Here is a 22,281-nt window from a genome sequence, read left to right on the forward strand (position 1 = left end):
AAATCGATAATGACATTATTTATCACATGCTTTATTTAGTTTTGATCAGGCTTCCACAGTGTATATGATACCAGCAATTCGTATCAGAGCCGTGATTGAATCGGTGTGTTATAAATCGAATCCAATTTTTTTTTTTTACAATTTTATTTTCATGTATATATGATGTATATTAGATATATGGCACCTAGTATTCTATTATTCATGTTATTTATAATTTTTGTATTATGAATGAATAATTTGGTTTTGGCCTTAGTCCATGGTAGATTTTTGCTTGTATTTTTTTTTTTTTTTTTTGGGATGTCACAAGGAGGCTAACCATAAGATTAGGATTTCCTCCTTGATTTATTGATTTATTTATTTTTCCTCCAATTTTTATTTGAATTTTTATAGGTAAATTCGAATTTATTGGAAAAATATGTAAAAATATCCGGGAAAAATTGAATACACTTTACTGTTTGTCATTTTTTGTAACAGCCTAGTCCACTCACATAAGATATTGTCCGTTTTGGGCCCAGCCTGCATGGTTTTAAAAAGCCTCTCAAGGGAAAGGTATCTACACCCTCTTATAAGGCATGCTTCATTCTCCTTTTCAACCGATGTGTGACTTCATAATCTACCCACCTTGGGGGCCAGCGTCCTCGCTGGCACACGGATCCAGGTCTAGCTTTGATACCAATTGTAACAGTCCAGTCCATCCGCATAAGATATTGTCCGCTTTGGGCCGAGCTCGCACGGTTTTAAAAAGCCTTTCAAGGGAAAGGTATCCACACTCTCTTATAAGGCATGCTTCATTCTCCTTTTCAACCGATGTGGAACTTCACAATCTACCCCCCTTGGGGCCCAGCATCCTTGCTGGCAGACCGATCCAGGTCTAGCTCTGATACCAATTGTAACAGCTCAGTCTACCCGTATGAGATATTATTCGCTTTAGACCCAGCTCACATGGTTTTAAAAGGCCTCTTAAGGGAAAAGTATTGTAACACCCCATCCCGAACAACATCAGAATTTTTTTTTCACGTTGACCGATATTGATCGGGTTTGATCGCCATTGAACGAGAGGGGTCAAAATTTGACTTTTTGATCCGGATGGAATTTCTCTTTGACTGGGGTATTATTGCAAAGTATGCATCGACCCGAGTCCATAGACTAGTAGCGCGTTGAAAACGGAGCTACCGTTTGAAAGTTACAAGCAAAACAAGTTGAGGTCCAAACTGTCCAAGGGGTGCTGGAGTTGACTTTTTGTTCGTGCGAAATTGAGCTTTGACTCATGTACAGTTGTGAAGTACTCGTTGATACGAGTTCATAGACTAGCGGCATGCCCGAAACAGATATGTGGTTTACAAGTTATGGATCTATAAAATTTTTTTAATACTGTATTATTTTAATATTATTATATATATATATTTATTTATTTTTATTTTCTTTTTCTTTTTCTTTTTTTTCCTTTTCGCCCACGTGGGAAAATGCCCCCACAGGCCTTTTCTTCCTTCTTCTACTTCTTGTCAATCTCTCTCTCTCCCTGCTGCATCTTTTTAGGACACCGGACGGCCACACGAGCTGGCCACTGGTGAAGTCCAGCCATCGGCGAGCTCATCTGCCAAGTTTGGCGGCCAGCCGATCGATGACGCGCCCAGATCTGCGGCTGAAGCCGATGGCAGCCCATTTTGATTTTCCGGTGATTTCGTTGTTTTCCGACCAACCCAGCCCGATTTCATACCCTATTTCTCCTATTTTGGACCTCCTAAACTCGATTTTGAGGTCCATTCAGCTCAATTCCTTGCCGTTTGGGAGACATGACAAGTTGAAGTTCGGCCGAAAGCTTCCGTCCACTTTCCGGCCACCTCCGATTAAGTTGAGTCCAACGGAGATCGGTAACATATTCCTCGTCCCCTTAGCTTTCCGTTGATACCTTATTTGTAAATTTTGATTACCGTTTGCGTTAGCTTCCCCAAGTATCGAGTATTATTTATCCAAACAAAATATTAATTTATTTGATCCTGTGTAATATTATTGTTCTAGGAGCACTTATGAGTCGTAAAATCGATCCTATGGAGGATCTTGGTTGGATTGCGTGCTCGAGGTGAGTGACCCACCTTCAAAATTATTTAAATGTTTTTATTCTACGTTGATTATGTGATAAAATGTGAATTAAATTTTGATGCCAATATTTGAATAATTTGAAGTATATGATTTTTTTGACAAATTATGAAAATTTAGATTTTATGGAAATTTGATATTTAAAGGAATTGTAAATTTAATGTTATTTGATTTATTGTGGAATTTATTTATGAGAATTTTGATTGTTGTGGATTTTATGATGTTTAGATGACATATTTGATTCAAATTGATTTTTTTGAAGGTTTGAAAAAGAAATATTGATTTAAATTATTATGTTTCAAAAATACTTATGCCATTAGAAAATTTGTATATTTAAATTGATGGAATTGAGAGTTGATGGATTTGAAATTGATGGAATTTCTGTGATGGATTTATGATGATGATTTATAAAGGAATTGTGGAAAATTTACGGGTTTAATTGGATGGAATAAACCCGGTAGTATTTATGAAATTTTGAAATTTGAAAATAAATATATTGATTTTATGATTTTTAACTGCACCATACACGTACTGGTGTTCTTTATACATGGATATGATTAGCGCGCAGGTGGATGTGGTGAGTGCGCAGGTGGGTGTGAGTAGCGCACAGGTGATTATGGGGTTGTCCTGTGGTTGTCATCGGATGAGGATAGGCCGCCCCTCCATGGCCGGGACACCTGTTTGCAGCGGCACAATGGGACGTAGCGCTACTGTATGCCGGTTTCTCTCTTTAACCTCCTGTCTGGCGGTGCTTGGGATGCTGGGTACCGTTGGCGCCACTGGTATATAGTGGATGTATCAAATAGTTTTCACGACGTGATTTTAATCATACAATATTTTAGAATTTTATTTAAATTAAAATATTTTTAATAGTGTTTTATAAATTAAATTGTTTTGGTAATCTAAATTGAGTTCTATTATTAATTATTTGGTTTTATTTTATTTATTTAAATATTTCTTGGATCATTTTTCTTAATGTAAATTTTATTGTGTTTTCGTATTAATTGTTTACAATATTTTATTCCCAATTTAATATTTGTTATTAGCATTATTTTTTTTATAATTATTTCTCACTAAGATTTTTGGATTATTAATTTATTGTCTTTTATTTGTAAATTATTAATTAAATATTTTTCTAGATTTTTGGGGCATAAAATGTTGGGTTTTACGAAAATGTTTTAAAAAAGGAATTTTTCAAACTGAGTAAATCGTAAGGGTTTTGAGAGAAAATATTATTTTTAAATACTTAATAATTAATTACTTATTTATTATTGATTAATCAAGTTAATATTATTATTATTATTTATTTTCCTCTTTAGTAGATTGGGTTATTCACTGAGATGATTAGCATCTCATATTTTTAAATTCCGTTCCCTTAGGTCCAAGTTAATTGACGTTGATCGTCTGGGGGCGAGTTCGACGTCTTGGTTCGTTGTCGAAGACCATAAGGCTTTTCCTTTCATTTCTATCTGTGTTATATCTTTTTATCTTATATTATATTAATTTCATATTCAATTGTACTGATAACGCTCTGTATACTGTTTGGACGATTATTTATTTAATTCTGCACTAGTTCCCTGTCATTTATTTGAAGTCCTGCAAACTTGTGGAAGTAAATTGTAGTAAGGTGGGAGGAATAAGGTAGTGCATATAGAAGTGTGTTTTATGTGCAGGAAAATTGTGGTAAGTCCAACCTTTAGGGGAGGTTCTGCAGGATTTTCCATTGGAAGGTCCGGTAGGGTTTCCCTAGGATCAGGATTTGTCTGAGATTCCGGTGAGGGATCTTGGATGGGTCTTGACAGGTATCCATACCCTCTTATAAGGCATGCTTCGTTTTCCTTTCTAACCGATGTGGGACTTCACATTTTTCATGTGGATTGGAGCTGCGACTTGACAAAACAACTCCATAGGAAATTAAATGACACGAAGGAGGATCGGTGGGAGAAGAATGGTCGCCGGAAACATCCTCACGTGCCCACATGCACCAGCCAAAGTGGTTGAGACTGGGATTCACACGCGTTAATTCATCTGGCATGTGGAGGCTCGTGCATGGTTGGAATTTGATGATTTTTGGTGGGATGGTTATTGGAGCTGCGACTTGACAAAATAACTCCATAGGAAGTTAAATGACACAACGGAGGATCAGTGGGAGGAGAATGGTTGCCCGAAACATCCTCACTCGCCCACACGCACCACCCAAAGTGGCTGAGAGTAGAATTCACGTGCCTTAATTCATCTGGCGTGTGCATAGTTGGAATATGATGATTTTTGGTGGGGATGGTTCTTCCGGTGGATATCTACCTCCCTGTAAAATTTTGTGATATTCCAAGGTTTGTGTGGCGGCTAGCGGCGGTTTTGGTGTTAGGGATCAATAGGCGACATAATAGGGTTTTGTGTTTTGAGCTAAAAACCCTAGAAACCAATTCTAACTTAGCCCACATCCCATAGACTTGCAAGATCAGAAGAAAAGAAGAAGAACAGGCCAGATATCAAGTTGGGCTTCTTAGCCCTATTAGCCTTGTAATTTTCTTTTCTAAAAAACCGTGGATTAGGGCCTATTAATTATTCTATGTTTATAATTGTTTAAATTATATGGATATAACATGTGATATGTGCTTAACATGCCATTTAGAATAGGTGGTTCCATATAATTGCATCATTTGATATATACATGTGCATAATAATATTTGTTTTATCTTATTATTATGGAAAACCATAATTAATTAATGTAAAATATTAAATGGGTGAAGGTTAAAAATTAATTCAATTAATTTGAAACTTGCGGGCTCTATTAAAGGTCCAATAATAAAATGGTTATGTGATACCCCAATGGATAAGCATGACCGGATTTTATTGGATTTGATATAAAATAATTTCAAAATTTTAATAAGGTTGTACGGCCCAACGTCGACAATGCTTAGATATTAAAGATAATTTTGAAATTAAAATTAATGGTTATTACATTCAATTTTAGTGACACTAATAAACCTCCCAACGAGGCTCTGTTAGTGTTATTAAAAGCCCAAAGATTATTGAAACAATAGTTGATTTTTAAAATTAATTTTGAATGATGTGTGTTTATATTATCTGAGAATGCTCTGTCTAAGGAGGTAGGTTTTTAAGAAGTCTTTGACCCACCTTACATTTCCTAGGAGCTGACTTGGTAAGACACTATATATATCGGGTTCAAAAAGTTTTAATTTTTTAAATCAATTTTGAGTGGTATGTGTTGGTGTTATCTAAGAAGGCTTTATCTAAAGAGGTAGGTTTTTTAGGAGTCTGAGACCCACCTCACCTTTTCTGAGACCTAACTTAGTAGGACATTAAAATATACTATGTTCAAAGTTTAATTTATTACAAATCTCTTGTACAACGTAAGTATTTGTAATGGAAATTAAATTATTGTTAAAATAAACATAAATAGTAAGTAGTTTAAGGGATCTACATATTTGTATGTTTGTTGTGTTGATTATGTGTTAATATGTGTGCCTTTTAATTTTTAGAAAATGGCATCCTTTAATCCTCTTGCTACAATTTTGAATCAAAAACCATTGGATGGAAATAACTACGACCTATGGAAAACCAATCTCTACATTGTCCTTGATTTTGAGATAATTAAATTCATTACAACAACTCCGAAACCCCAAGAGCCTGCTGCTAATGCTTCAAAGGAAACTAAAAAACAATTTACAGATTGGCGACCAGCGAATACAATAGCTCATTGTTATATTCTTGCCAGCGTTGCAGAGCATCTACAAAAGCAACTTGATAATCTGGAGTGTGTATAAGAAATAATTCAAACTGTAGATGGGATGTTTGCTAAAAGTAGCAGTACTACCAGACAAGTAGCTATAGGAGCACTAATGAACACTCACATGACTGAAGGAAGTGTCCGGGACCATTGTCTAAAAATGATGCCGCATATCAGTACTGCGGAAGTGATGGGGCTAAGCTGGAACAAGAGACGAACATAGACATGATCTTGGAATCTATACCGGATGGCCTTAGTCAGTTCAAAATGAACTATAATATGAACAAACTAAAGCTTACTTCTATTGAACTGATGCACGAGCTTGAGAGTGCTGAAAGGTCTCTCGTGAAGCAAGGAAATGCTTATCATGCTGAAAGTTCCTCAAAACCTAAAGGGAAACCTAAGGATGGAAAGAAGAACAAGAAGTAGAAGGGAACAAGTCCAGCTACCAAACCAGCTATAATGAAGAAGCCGAAAGGCAAGTGCTTCAAGTGCAGATAAAAAGGTCACTGGAAGAAGAATTGCCTAAATCAGGTATGGGTAGTCTAAATGTTGTTGAGACTTGTTTAGTAGAGAATTACAATGATAAATGGATCATTGATTCATAAGCCACTAACCATGTTTGTTACTCTTTGTAATGATTCAAACAAAGCAGCCCATTCAATAAAGGACAAAAAAGTTTGAAGTTGGGAAACGGGAAATATGTCTCCGTAATGGCAGTACGACTAGTGTAGTTATATTTTAATAATAAAACGTTATGTTTATCAGACTGTTTATTTGTTCCAGATTTTGAGAGAAATTTGGTTTCTGTTAGTTGTTTAATTGAACATGGTTTAACAGTACAGTTTAATTCCTTAGTTTCAATAAAGAGTAATAATACTTTTATTTATTCTGGATTATTAATGAATGGTCTTTATTTTTTAACTCCTTTGTTTTATAGTATAAATTCCATTGAAAATACTGATAATGAGTAACTTCCCTTATCTAAGAAAATGAGAAACCTATCTACGGCATTTGCGATTGGGTCATATTAATTTTAGCAAAATTCATCGTTTAGTTAAAAGTGGAATTTTAAATTCCTTAATATTTGAACCTATACTAGTATGTGAATCATATTTAGAAGGTAAAATGACAAAAAGGCCTTTCAAGGCCAAAGGAAATCGTGCCACCATACAATTAGAATTGGTACATACTGAGGTATGTGGACCAATGAACGTTCAAGCCAGAGGCTGGTATGAGTATTTCATCACATTTACAGATGACTACTCAAGATATGGTTATATTTACCTAATGCGCTATAAGTTTGAAGCTTTTGATAAAGTTCAAGAGTATAAGGCTGAGGCAGAAAAGCAATTGGGTGTCCATATCAAGCAACTTCGGTCTGACTGAGGCGGTGAATACTTGTTTGGAGAGTTCAAGTCTTACTTGGCTAAAGAGGGATAGTTTCTCAATCATCATATCTAGGAACGCCGCAACAAAATGGCATCTCTGAAAGGAGAATTAGAACCCTTTTAGATACATTGAGGTCAATGCTTAGTTATTTATCATTACCTAAATCGTTCTGGGGATATGCTTTAGAAACAGCTGTATACATACTAAATTTGGTTCCATCTAAATCTATTTCAAAGACATCAACAGAATTATGGAAAGAGCACAAATCCAGTTTAAACCATATTCAGATTTAAGGCACCCCGGCACATGTCTTAGCACAACATTCTCAAAAATTGGAATCTCGTACAGAATTATGTATGTTTATTGGCTACCCCAAGAGAACGAGAGGTAGAATATTTTATAATCCAAAGGAACAGAAGGTGATAGTGAGTACTCATGCCATTTTCTTAGAAGAGGATTATATGAATAATTTTAAACGTAAAAGTAAAGTGATTCTCAAAAAGCTTGACTCAGTTCGAGATCCATCAGAAACTCCTATTTTTCCAATCCTGTTTCCTGTTGATGTTCAAAGAGGGAAAAATGTACAAACTGTACCCGAAGGTGAACAAATATAGGAAACAGCTCATGACCAAATTCAAGAAACTCAAAAATAAGAACATAATGAAGAGATTGGTAATCCACCTGAACCACAAACCTTGGATCCTTCTGTATATGTACAACAATAAATGCAGCAAACTCGTAGTGGGAGAATGATACATAAACTTACAAGGTATGCCTTGTTAGGAGAGACATATCAAGTCGTTTTGGATAATGATGACAACCCTACCACATATAAATAAGCATTGGAGGATGTTGATATGCAAGAGTGGAGAAAGGCCATGGACTGTGAGATGGAATATATGAATTCTAACTCAGTCTGGTCTCTTGTAGAAGCACTTAAAGGGGTAAAACTAATTGGGTCTAAGTGGATCTACAAGAGAAAGAGAGGACCAGATGGGAAGGTTGAAACTTTCAAAGCTAGATTGGTGGCAAAAAGTTATGCCTAGAAAGAGGGCATAGGTTATGATGAAACTTTTTCGCCAGTAGCCATGCTTAAATCTGTCCGGATTCTCTTAGCTGTAGTAGCAGCTTTCGAATATGAGATCTGGCAAATGGATGTCAAAACAACTTTTCTAAATGGGAAGCTAGAAGAGGACATCTATATGCAACAACCAGAAGGGTTCATAACAAAAGGTTAAGAACACATGGTTTGCAAGTTGCATAGGTCAATTTATGGACTTAAGGAAGCATCCAGATCATGGAACATCGGGTTTGATCAAATTATAAAATTATACAGTTTTGAGAAAAGCCTTGATAAACCATGTGTACATAAAAAGATTCAAGGTATAGTGATAGTTTTTCTAGTCCTTTACATAGATGACATTCTGTTAATTGGAAACAGTGTGAAAGTGTTGTAAGACGTAAAGGGTTACCTGAAAAAGCAGTTTGATATGAAAGATTTGGATGAGGCTAACTAAATTCTAGGAATCAAACTTTTACGAGATCAGAATAATAAGGTGTTAGTTCTATCCCAAGCTTCCTACATTGACAAAATAGTGACCAGGTTCGGTATGGAAAATTCCAAAAGGGTACTTCTACCCTTTAGACATGGAATTCATATTTTTAAGGAGCAGTCACCAAAAACTCCCCAAGAGAAAGAACTCATGAGTGAGAAACCTTATGATCGACTGTTGGTAGTCTCATGTATGCCATGCTATGTACTAGGCCAGATATCTGCTATGCAGTGGGAGTAGTAAGTCGGTACCAATCAGATCTAGGAGTAGAACACTGGACTACAATGAAGCACATACTCAAGTATTTAAAGAGAATGAGGGATTATATGTTGGTGTATTTCAGTAGGAGTCTTGAAACACTTGGTTATATGGACTCTGATTTTCAACGGGATATTGATTCTAGTAAATCAACATCAGGATATGTGTTTATCCTAAATGGGGGAGCCATTTGTTGGAGGAGTGTTGAACAAACTTGTGTTGCTCCACAACTGAAGCTAAATATGTGGCTGCATCTGAAGCTGCAAAGGACGCGGTATGGCTCAAGAAATTCCTTTTGCATCTTCATATGATACCAAGTGCAGATCGGCTCATTACCTTTTACTGTGATAACAGTGGGACCGTCGCACAGTCCAAAGAGACAACGTCTCATAAAAAACAGAAACACATATTAAGAAAGTACCACTTGATCCATGATTTCATTGATAGAGGAGATACAGTGGTTACTAAACTAGCATTTGAGGAGAACCTAGTAGACCCTTTTACTAAGACTCTTCCTAAACGAGTGTTTGAGAAGCATGTAAATTGTATGGGTCTTAAAAGGATCCCATGCTTACTTTAGTGTAAGTGGGAATTTGTTACATTTATGTTCTAGGAGCAAGACTAATTGTAATATCATTTTCTGATTTAATATTATGAATTTTTTAAATTCTTATGCACATTTTTTTTACGTATGAGGTCCAAATTAATTATGTAGTACATGATCATATAGATACGTTCATAGAAGACGTGATCATAGATTCTCATAATTAATGAATTGTCTGACAGTTGTTAAATAAAGCTGGGCACTTTATTTAGACTGCAATATTTTATGAAATAATCTGTTTTGATTATTATAAAATATTGGAATGAATTATGATCATTCTGAGAGGATCGGAAGATATTTAATTAAGCATAAATTTCTATAAAAGGAATTAAATCTAAGACAATATTGGATATGTTATTTTTTTCTTAATCCTGAATATATTATACATAGGTAATTAAGTAATTATGATTCTTTGAGTTATCAATAAGTGAGGTCTATTTTGAACGGCCAATATCTTGATGATTTGGGAATTATGGTTATTTGATTACTAAGTATTTATGAAATATATAAAATGGAATTTGTATGAAATATCCTATTGACATGTTTCGGTACTCGGATATTGAAAGTTACTGGCCAGTGCATTGAATCCGTTAGAGAAACTAATAAATCAGTATAATAAATAATTAATTGATTAACAGAAATTATTATCGATTAATCATTGATATTTTACAAAGAAAAAAATATATTTAATATAAACACTATTAATCTTGGAGTTCACATCTGGGCTTTTAGTGGAGTAGCACCGGATGAGATCAAAGTCCCAGGCTTGCTCAGAGCAAGTGGGAGATTGTTAGATTTATGCTCTTGGAGCAAGCTAATCCATGATCAGGAGCCTTGATTAATAATGAACCGTGGGATCCCCAAACTAGTTTATTAATTGACATAGTCCATTTAATTGATTATTAAGTTACAAGAAGGAGCCCATTAATTGGGCCCAAGATGTTATGAAACCCTAGAAGAATTAGGGTTAGCAGTCTATAAATATACTGCTTACTAGCCTCCAAATAGTGTTTTTTACGTATTATTTTTTAGAGATTGAGAATCTCAGTAGAGAATTAAAAACACCTTGAGAGAAAAACAGAAACTGTGAGTTTCAGAGTGTTTTTCATATTAACCTTCTTGTTTCTTTTGCGATCAGATGTACCCACACGCAGATCTGTCACTAGAAAATAGTTTGGAAGGTCCTGTGCATAAAGGTTAGTAAAATAAATGGATAGTGACATTATTTATCACATGCTTTATTCAGTCTTGATCAGGCTTCCACTGTGTAGATGATACCAATACTTGGATCATGTAAAGCTCCAAAAGTGTAGTTGATCACAAATTCAACAATACCACAACAACAATCTAGAAGCGACAATATAGAAATTCAATAGCAAAGTGAAAGAACACATAAATAAAAGAGAGACTAGGTAGCAAAATCCCCAACAATTCTGAAAAGCATTTTTAACAGCCCATTAATGATTTATTTTTGGAAATAAATAAAAGAATCACTACGCGAAAAATAAGCTCTAGCGACACATTATTAGCGACGCTACGAGATAAATGCGTCTAAAAAAATAAAACCGCGACTCTGAGGTTAATACGTCAGTAAAAATTCGACCAATCGACGACGCATAAAAAAAAAGTTGTCGTCGAGAAGTCGCGAGAAACAAACACACACGACGCATAAGATTTAGAGTCGCTAAATAAACACAGTTATGCGTCGCCTATTTGTGTAACATTTTTTTTTTGTTTTGCGTTTTTTTAAGTATGTAACAGTTGATTTTCTTTCAAATTTAAATAACAAGTGAAAATGTTTAAATATTTCGGAAAATATTTTATTGATATAAGGCGACGTATACACTATTATGGGTCGCCCATTAGGGAATAAATTTATATTTTTGGTTGTTTTTTCTAAGTATTAAACAGTTGATATTCTTTCAACTTTAAATAACAAGTGAAAATGTTTAAGCAGCATGACATTTTTTTTTTTTGAAAAAAATATTTTAAAAGATTTATTAATGATATCAGGCGACAAGAAGAATTGTGCGTCGCCTATTAGTCTATTATCATATATTTCTTTTGAAAGTTTTAGTAAGTATTAAACAGTTGATTTCTTTCAACTTTAAATAAAAAGTGAAAATGTTATAGGTGCTTCACAGTGCTTTTTTTTTTTTTTTTGTTTTTTCAAATAAATTTTTAGCTAATATGTTATTGACATATGGCGACGCATAAATACCATTACGCGTCGCCTATTATTGTGGAATTTTTTTTTTGTGTTTTCTGATTTCTTTCAACTTTAAATAAAAAGTGAAAATGTTATAGGTGCTTCACAGTGCTTTTTTTTTTGTTTTTTCAAATAAATTTTTAGCCAATATGTTATTGATATATGGCGACGCATAAATACCATTACGCGTCGCCTATTATTGTGGAATTTTTTTTTTTTTGTGTTTTTCTGATTTCTTTCAACTTTAAATAACAAGTGAAAATGTTATAGATGCTTCACAGTGCTTTTTCTTTATTTTTTCAAATAAATTTTTAGCAAATATTTTATTGATATATGGCGACGCATAAATACCATTATGCATCGCCTATTATTGTGAAAATTTTTTTTTTGGTGTTTTTCTGATTTCTTTCAACTTTAAATAAAAAGTGAAAATGTTATAGGTGCTTCACAGTGCTTTTTTTTTTTTGTTTTTTCAAATAAATTTTTAGCCAATATGTTATTGACATATGGCGACGCATAAATACCATTATGCGTCGCCTATTATTGTGGAATTTTTTTTTTTTTGTGTTTTCTGATTTCTTTCAACTTTAAATAACAAGTGAAAATGTTATAGATGCTTCACAGTGCTTTTTCTTTATTTTTTCAAATACATTTTTAGCAAATATTTTATTGATATAAGGCGACGCATAAATACCATTATGCGTCGCCTATTATTGTGAAATTTTTTTTTTGTGTTTTTCTGATTTCTTTCAACTTTAAATAAAAAGTGAAAATGTTATAGCTGCTTCACAGTGCTTTTTTTTTTTGTTTTTTCAAATAAATTTTTATCAAATATATTATTGACACATGGCGACGCATAAATACCATTATGCGTCGCCTATTATTGTGGAATTTTTTTTTTGTGTTTTCTGATTTCTTTCAACTTTAAATAACAAGTGAAAATGTTGTAGCTGCTTCACAGTGCTTTTTTTTTTGTTTTTTAAATAAAGTTTTAGCAAATATGTTATTGATATATGGCGACGCATAAATACAATTATGCGTCGCCTATTATTGTGAAATTTTTTTTTTTTGTGTTTTCTGATTTCTTTCAACTTTAAATAACAAGTGAAAATGTTATAGCTGCTTCACAGTGCTTTTTTGTTGTTTTTTCAAATAAATTTTTAGCAAATATGTTATTGATATATGGCGACGCATAAATACCATTATGCGTCGCCTATTATTGTGAATTTGTTTTTTTTTTGTGTTTTTCTGATTTCTTTCAACTTTAAATAACAAGTGAAAATGTTATAGATGCTTCACAGTGCTTTTTCTTTTTTTTTCAAATAAATTTTTAGCAAATATTTTATTGATATAAGGCGACGCATAAATACCATTATGCGTCGCCTATTATTGTGAAATTTTTTTTTTGTGTTTTTCTGATTTCTTTCAACTTTAAATAAAAAGTGAAAATGTTATAGCTGCTTCACAGTGCTTTTTTTTTTTGTTTTTTCAAATAAATTTTTATCAAATATATTATTGACACATGGCGACGCATAAATACCATTATGCGTCGCCTATTATTGTGGAATTTTTTTTTTGTGTTTTCTGATTTCTTTCAACTTTAAATAACAAGTGAAAATGTTGTAGCTGCTTCACAGTGCTTTTTTTTTTGTTTTTTAAATAAAGTTTTAGCAAATATGTTATTGATATATGGCGACGCATAAATACAATTATGCGTCGCCTATTATTGTGAAATTTTTTTTTTTTGTGTTTTCTGATTTCTTTCAACTTTAAATAACAAGTGAAAATGTTATAGCTGCTTCACAGTGCTTTTTTGTTGTTTTTTCAAATAAATTTTTAGCAAATATGTTATTGATATATGGCGACGCATAAATACCATTATGCGTCGCCTATTATTGTGAATTTGTTTTTTTTTTTGTGTTTTTCTGATTTCTTTCAACTTTAAATAACAAGTGAAAATGTTATAGATGCTTCACAGTGCTTTTTCTTTTTTTTTCAAATAAATTTTTAGCAAATATTTTATTGATATATGGCGACGCATAAATACCATTATGCGTCGCCTATTATTGTGAAATTTTTTTTTTGTTTTTTTCTAAGTATTAAACAGTTGATTTTTTTCAACTTTAAATAACAAGTGAAAATGTTTAAGCAGCATCACAGAGCTTTTTTTTTGTTTTTTTTTTCTTATTTCCCTCAGGCGACCCTCAAGGTTTTTGTGCGTCGCCTATTGACTTTTTATTTAAATATTTTTTTTCCTTTGGTTTTGTGAAAATATTTATCAATCTGTTTTACTTTTGGCATCAAATAATCTGTTAAAATATTGAAGCACATAACTGTGATGGTTTTGTTTTTTTTTTTTTTGCATTATTTGTATCAGGCGACTCTGAAGCATATTGTGCGTCGCCTGTTCATCGTTTATTTTAATTATTTTTAATATTGTTTGAAATTTTGTAAAATTGGTATGCTTGAAACCAAAGTTCATGCAAAACAAATACTACCTTATGAGCGATTTTCACAAATTTGTCTATGATATTTTATATGTACAAATTAACAAAAGCTATTAACAAAATCTAGCTATTTCACTACCATGCATAGATATATATATATTCATTGGTTTGAGATACTTGTGATCATCGCTGTTGCCCATTCATCTCTAAATTCGTTGACATTTTCAGCTTGTAACCAAGTGACACCTTCGTACTGAACATGAGAAACTTATGTTAATACATATAAAAATAATCATAAATATTAATTATTACATAATAGAAATATGATGAAATCATTAAATTAATAATAATTTACCATTCCTCTTAAGTCCCGGGGTGGAACTTTGCGCCTAATGATATCTCGCATTATCATCATCATATAGTAACCGCATTCCGTATTCCCGGGCTGCATCAGTGTCTAAATTTGCAAACAGTAAATTATGTGTAATATTAGATACGAATATATACAAGTATTTAAATTAACTAACAACTAATAATGCTAAGTTTTTATATATAATAATTACCTTAGTATTTTGCCACCGAAGTTTCTTTTCAAATGTCTTTCCTTGGTTCCATGCAACGAAGGAACTATATAGAAATATAAATATTGTATAAGATTATACAATAGCTTCAAAAGTACAAATCCAATATATATAAGAACAATTAAGTAAAAATATTAGAGTTATTAATTAACTTACTTGTCGATCAAAGATTTTAGATCCTTATCAATTATATTCTTATGAGTCTTCAAAGAATCAAAAAACCATGCTACTGCTTTGTATAAATCAACAACACATAGCATCCAATGATTCCTAAAAACACCAATAAATATTTTAGTTAATATGATGTTTCTCGAAATGAATATTTTCATAACATAATTCAATAAAACTAACACAATATTACCTTGCACAGTAGGGAAATAACCATAGTTGATTATTTCTTGCATCTTGCCATCTACTCAATATATTTGATATCCGTTCATGAGGGTTTTGATGACCAACCGAAGCAATAATATCCGGATGAACAAAGCAATATTTCCCTTCGAAGGAGCCCGTCAATCCCTCACATAAATGCCTACATAATCCGATTACAAATAATTATAGTGTTTAATTAATTAAATTAAAGAATTAGTTATAAAGACATCCAAATTTAGTTTACCTTATGTAGAATGAGATGCATTCGGAAGATAATTCTTGCATGTAACAAAAATCGTTTATAACGCTACTCGCTATGGCCAACTGTTGTTCTTCCCCAAAGATCTCTTTTTTAATATTAAAAAACCATAAATGATCGCTATCGACGTCCTTGATCCGACGTAGCAACTCTCGGATCATTGGGGTAACGATTAAGGGATCAACATTATCATCTTCATCATTCTCAACATTTGACCTGTTCGAGCTTCCCTACAAAATATCAACAAACAACATTTAAAATAGAACAAAAATGAAATTATTTTAAACTTCATTAATATATATAGCTGCATCGAACAATACCTCCTCAGATGGCAAGATAACAAGATCTCTTGGCCATGCAACAAATGCACCTTCAGCATCACCGACACGTATGATGTCAAATGACGGAATAGGCAAAGGTGCAAATCCATCAATAACGTCATCAACAGTTACCTTATAATTTGCTGCACCTAGCTTCACACCATGGCACATATCCGTTGGCAGCGAAGGTACCAAAGTGCCACGTGCTACTATATGGCCAACATTGCCTTGTGCAAGATTGCATTTTACACCCTGCAAAGTTTAAAAAAAAAAAAAAAGATTAATATATGTTCACATGACAATATTCCTTCAACTTAAAGACTCGATCCCATGACCTCATGGCGGTAGGTAAGACCCTTCAACCATGGGAGCTATATAGATAGTAATAACCCACTTAAACATACATACATAAATATATATAAATAAATAAATAAATAAATAATCAATCAATCAATCACCTCAGGATAGATCCGAGGAGCATCAATCCAAGATGTAGATTTGGTCCCATGAGCAGCAACATCATCGAATTGGGTGCCCGGAGCATCAACATCATCGGCTGGGGGGGTCCCATGAGCAGCAACATCATCGACTTGGGTCCCACGAGCATTAACATCATCGGCTGGAGGGGTCCCTAGACCAGCAACATCATCGACTTGGGTCCCAGGAGCAGCAACAGTATCGGCTAGATGAGCGAGTGACGGAATCTGAATACCACATGCCGATATGAGCGCATCAACTTGGGCAGCGCTGCTGCTGCTTGAATTTCTGACGATCGCCATCAGACCTTTGAGCAGCGTCTCATAGATTGAATTGTTTCCACTTCCCTCCGACTTGGTCTTTTTTTGTGAACTCGGCTTAGGAGTATGGAAAAAGTTATTCACCGTGTATCCTTTGCCTCGACCCCTAAGCCTACCTCCATACTCCTTTTTTCCCAAAGCTTGTGTTAGGATATCCACAGGAGGTGAAGGCCGAATTTCTCCTTCTGTTGCCTTCTTCTTTAAGTCATTCTACAATATATTGTTTAAATGATTGAATATATCAGTTTATATAATAATGAACTAAATAATAATATATGCAACAAATATTCATATAAAATACAATACTCACAATTTTTTCCGCTACATGTTCAGTTTCTTCATTTGCATATTTTCCATCCTTCCCCATACGTGCCTGTATCCACAGGTCATCTCGGTCTACATAATCTTCAGTGCCTCTTTCAAGTTGCTTCAAAATTACAAATAAATTAATTTTAATAATGCATGCAACTGATCAAGTAACAATGACAAAATTATTATGGTTAAATGTAAATAAAAATAAATTGCATACAATGGCTCTTTCTAATCTCGCGTAGCCCATTGCATCCATCCTATGCGGATACTTGTTTAATTGCCTTTTTTCCGAATATTTTTGACTTAATGCCTACAAAAGTTATAAACAAACATATTAGAAAACCCAAATAACATAAGTCACCATAACAAATTTTAATTTTTATATAAATAATGCCAGCGCAATTTAATACAACAGTACCGTGCGTTAAATAAAACTATACCTGGAATTTATCCGACAACCTTTGTTGTACAAAATCATCCCACACCTCTTGGCTTATGAATTCATAAATTGAGGGTCGATGCTTCAACTTTTCAGGTGTGTCAATATATGGTCGAACAAAAGATCTATACAAGTAATTCTTGAATTTTCTCCATTTGTCACAACAATCTTTTAACGTTGCCTTCCTAAAACTATCATCCTTACCCGTATATTGCTGCAAAATTAAAATATATATATATATATATTTAGTAACATTGATTGACAAGTAAATGCGGTAAGTTAGAAATGCAAGTAAAATGCATATATACAAGCTGCAAATGCAAAAAAAGAATTATAAAATCTCCATCAATTAAATATTATTTATAATAAACAATATCTAACAATAATGCACTCCGTACCTTTATTGATGCCCATAGGTTATCTTTTAACGTATCGGACACATCTCTCCAATTAGGTATATTAATTGGTATTGTGCTCCTAGCCAACGAGCCCTCCAAATTGTTTAGTCGAACGGCCTCAGAGTTAATAGCAACTCCAACCTCATTATATTGAGGTTCCAAGCTTTTGTTTCCCGCCAAATGCTTCCTAAGGCCTTTCATTGTTGTGGCCCCTCGTTTTCTACGCCTTGGGGATGATGTATTCGGCCTTTCCATATCAATGGATGGTGATCCAGCGCCATCCCCATCCGAGAGGACATGTTCATTAAAAGAATCCATAATTCTACATACAAAAAACATAAACACAAATTAATATTACTAACAATATAGGGTGTAGTATAATGAATAAACCATTAATAACAATAATAAACGATAAATTCATGTAATTTATTTACCAAGTGATGCAGTAATAGTATCTTCTCTTAACATCTATCCTCTTTAACAGTCATTAACATTTTCAAACTTTGCATCCGGCGACTAAATCACTATGGATTTTGAGTCGCACAAACGACGTCGTTTTAAGACCCAAAACAGAGCACCTCTGACATTTCCCACGCAAATTTAACCATATAAACACATAATACAAATAATAGCATATAATTTTGCTTTACATACAATCGAACCCCACTTAATAAATATAGCTATTTTTCCAAACAAAATTTAGCTAACCCATTGTCGACAACAAGCCATGATTTTGACAACATAAAACCCCACCAAAATTACAGTAACGAACAAATATTTAAAAAAAAAAACAAAAACACCAGCAAACAGAATTTTTTTTCCAGCAAACACATACACCACCGAACCCCAAAAGGGATGAAAAACAGCACACAAAAACAGCACACATACACCACCGAACCCCAAAAGGGATGAAAAACAGCACACCTTTACAAATCCAGCAATCAAGAGGAACTTCAAGCAACCACAGCAGCGACGGCGACGGCACGGCAGCAACCCAGCAACCAAATCCCGGCGACGAGATGGCAAAAACCCCAGCCACCCAGTGCGACAGCGACTGCGACGGAGAGAAGGTGAAGTTCTTGCAACCCAACCACCGGCAAGAAGGAAGAAGCAGAGGAAGAAGGAACTTTGGGTATTTAGGAAAGAAACCCACAAAATCCTTCAAACCCTTGAACGAAACAAGAATGCATAATGAGAGTGATCCTTCAAAATCTTCTCATACCCCCTACATTGCTTCCAACTCTCTAGTTTCCGTACTAATGGTTAATGGTTGAAAAGAAAGCTCATAGATTAACGTGCCATTTTATTTATAATATTTCATGAATATTGGGGTATAAAAAAATGTTATTAAAAACATTATAGGGGCAAATAAAATATTTAAAGACACTTACAAACGAAAAAATGGAAATACAAAAAAAATAAATAAATAAAAATAAATAAGAAAAAGCGACGTATAACGAATAAAATACGTCGCCTATAAAAATTAAAAAGCATATAAATTTTAAGAGTTTTGAAATGTTAAATAAAAAATAAATATACTTGAAAGAAAATCAGACTGATTAAAAAATATAAAAAAAAAACTCATTCACGCTGTTAAAATATTTTAACTAGTTATTTGATGCTGAGATAAAATCAGATTGATTAAAAAAATAAAAAAAAAACTCTATTTATCTTGTTTAAATATCTTCACTGGTTATTTGATGCTCCAACAAAATCAAATTGTTAAAAATGAAGGTTTTAAAAAACTATATGAAAAAAAAGGGTATCAGGCGATGCATAGGATAGATTATGCGTCGTCTATTACTCTAATTTTTTTTTAAAAAAAACTCTGTTTATCATCTTTAAATATTGTCACTGGTCATTTGATGCTGGAAGAAAATAAAATTGTTAAACAGGAAGATTTTAAAAAAAAAAAAACACCTTCTCTAACTAGTTTAAATATTTTAACTGGTTATTTGATGCTGAGATAAAATCAGATTGATTAAAAAAATAAAAAAACAAAACTCATTTATGTTGTTTAACTATTTTCACTGCTTATTTAATGCTGGAAGAAAATCAAATTGTTAAAAAGCATGGTTTTTTTGAAAGAAAAAAAAAAAGAAATTGGGTATTAGGCGACGCATAGTACTGATTATGCGTCGCCTATTACTATAATTAAAAAAAAAAAAAAACTCTCTTGTTATTGTTTAAATATTTTAACTGGTTATTTGATGCTCAACTAAAATCCAATTGTTAAAAATGAAGGTTTAAATATATATATATATATATATATATAGGGTATTAGGCGACGCATAATCATGATTATGCGTCGCCTATTACTAAAATTAAAAAAAAAAACTCTATTTATCTTGTTTAAATATCTTCACTGGTTATTTGATGCTCCAACAAAATTAAATTGTTAAAAATGAAGGTTTTAAAAAACTATATAAAAAAAAAGGGTATCAGGCGACGCATAGGATAGATTATGCGTCGTCTATTACTCTAAGTTTTAAAAAAAAAAAACTCTATTTATCATCTTTAAATATTGTCACCGGTCATTTGATGCTGGAAGAAAATAAAATTGTTAAACAGGCAGATTTTAAAAAAAAAAAAACACCTTCTCTAACTAGTTTAAATATTTTAACTGGTTATTTGATGGTGAGATAAAATCAGATTGATTAAAAAAATAAAAAAACAAAACTCATTTATGTTGTTTAACTATTTTCACTGCTTATTTGATGCTGGAAGAAAATCAAATTGTTAAAAAGCATGGTTTTTTTGAAAGAAAAAAAAAAAAGAAATTGGGTATTATGCGACGCATAGTACTGATTATGCGTCGCCTATTACTATAATTAAAAAAAGAAAAAAAACTCTCTTGTTATTGTTTAAATATTTTAACTGGTTATTTGATGCTCAACTAAAATCCAATTGTTAAAAATGAAGGTTTAAAAAAAAAAATATATATATAGGGGATTAGGCAACGCATAATCATGATTATGCGTCGCCTATTACTAGAATTAAAAAAAAAAAAACTCTATTTATCTTGTTTAAATATCTTCACTGGTTATTTGATGCTCCAAAAAAATCAAATTGTTAAAAATGAAGGTTTTAAAAAACAATATGAAAAAAAAGGGTATCAGGCGACGCATAGGATAGATTATGCGTCGTCTATTACTCTAATTGTTTTTAAAAAAAAAACTCTGCTTATCATCTTTAAATATTGTCACTGGTCATTTGATGCTGGAAGAAAATAAAATTGTTAAACAGGAAGATTTTAAAAAAAAAAAAACACCTTCTCTAACTAGTTTAAATATTTTAACTGGTTATTTGATGCTGAGATAAAATCAGATTGATTAAAAAAATAAAAAAAAAAAACTCTATTTATCTTGTTTAAATATCTTCACTGGTTATTTGATGCTCCAACAAAATCAAATTGTTAAAAATGAAGGTTTTAAAAAACTATATGAAAAAAAAGGGTATCAGGCGATGCATAGGATAGATTATGCGTCGTCTATTGCTCTAATTTTTTTTTTAAAAAAAACTCTATTAATCATCTTTAAATATTGTCACCGGTCATTTGATTCTGGAAGAAATTAAAATTGTTAAACAGGCAGATTTTAAAAGAAAAAACACCTTCTCTAACTAGTTTAAATATTTTAACTACTTATTTGATGCTGAGATAAAATCAGATTGATTAAAAAAATAAAAAAACAAAACTCATTTATGTTGTTTAACTATTTTCACTGCTTATTTGATGCTGGAAGAAAATCAAATTGTTAAAAAGCATGGTTTTTTTGAAAGAAAAAAAAAAAGAAATTGGGTATTAGGCGACGCATAGTACTGATTATGCGTCGCCTATTACTATAATTAAAAGAAAAAAAAAACTCTCTTGTTATTGTTTAAATATTTTAACTGGTTATTTGATGCTCAACTAAAATCCAATTGTTAAAAATGAAGGTTTAAAAAAAAAAAATATATATATATATATATAGGGTATTAGGCAACGCATAATCATGATTATGCGTCGCCTATTACTAAAATTAAAAAAAAAAAAAACTCTATTTATCTTGTTTAAATATCTTCACTGGTTATTTGATGCTCCAACAAAATTAAATTGTTAAAAATGAAGGTTTTAAAAAACTATATGAAAAAAAAGGGTATCAGGCGACGCATAGGATAGATTATGCGTCGTCTATTACTCTAATTTTCAAAAAAAAAAAACTCTATTTATCATCTTTAAATATTGTCACCGGTCATTTGATGTTGGAAGAAAATAAAATTGTTAAACAGGCAGATTTTAAAAAAAAAACACCTTTTCTAACTAGTTTAAATATTTTAACTGGTTATTTGATGCTGAGATAAAATCAGATTGATTAAAAAAATAAAAAAACAAAACTCATTTATGTTGTTTAACTATTTTCACTGCTTATTTGATGCTGGAAGAAAATCAAATTGTTAAAAAGCATGGTTTTTTTGAAAGAAAAAAAGAAAAAAAAAGAAATTGGGTATTAGG

This window comes from Ziziphus jujuba, chromosome 11 (genome assembly GCF_031755915.1).
Source record: "Ziziphus jujuba cultivar Dongzao chromosome 11, ASM3175591v1".
Classification (NCBI taxonomy): Eukaryota; Viridiplantae; Streptophyta; class Magnoliopsida; order Rosales; family Rhamnaceae; genus Ziziphus; species Ziziphus jujuba.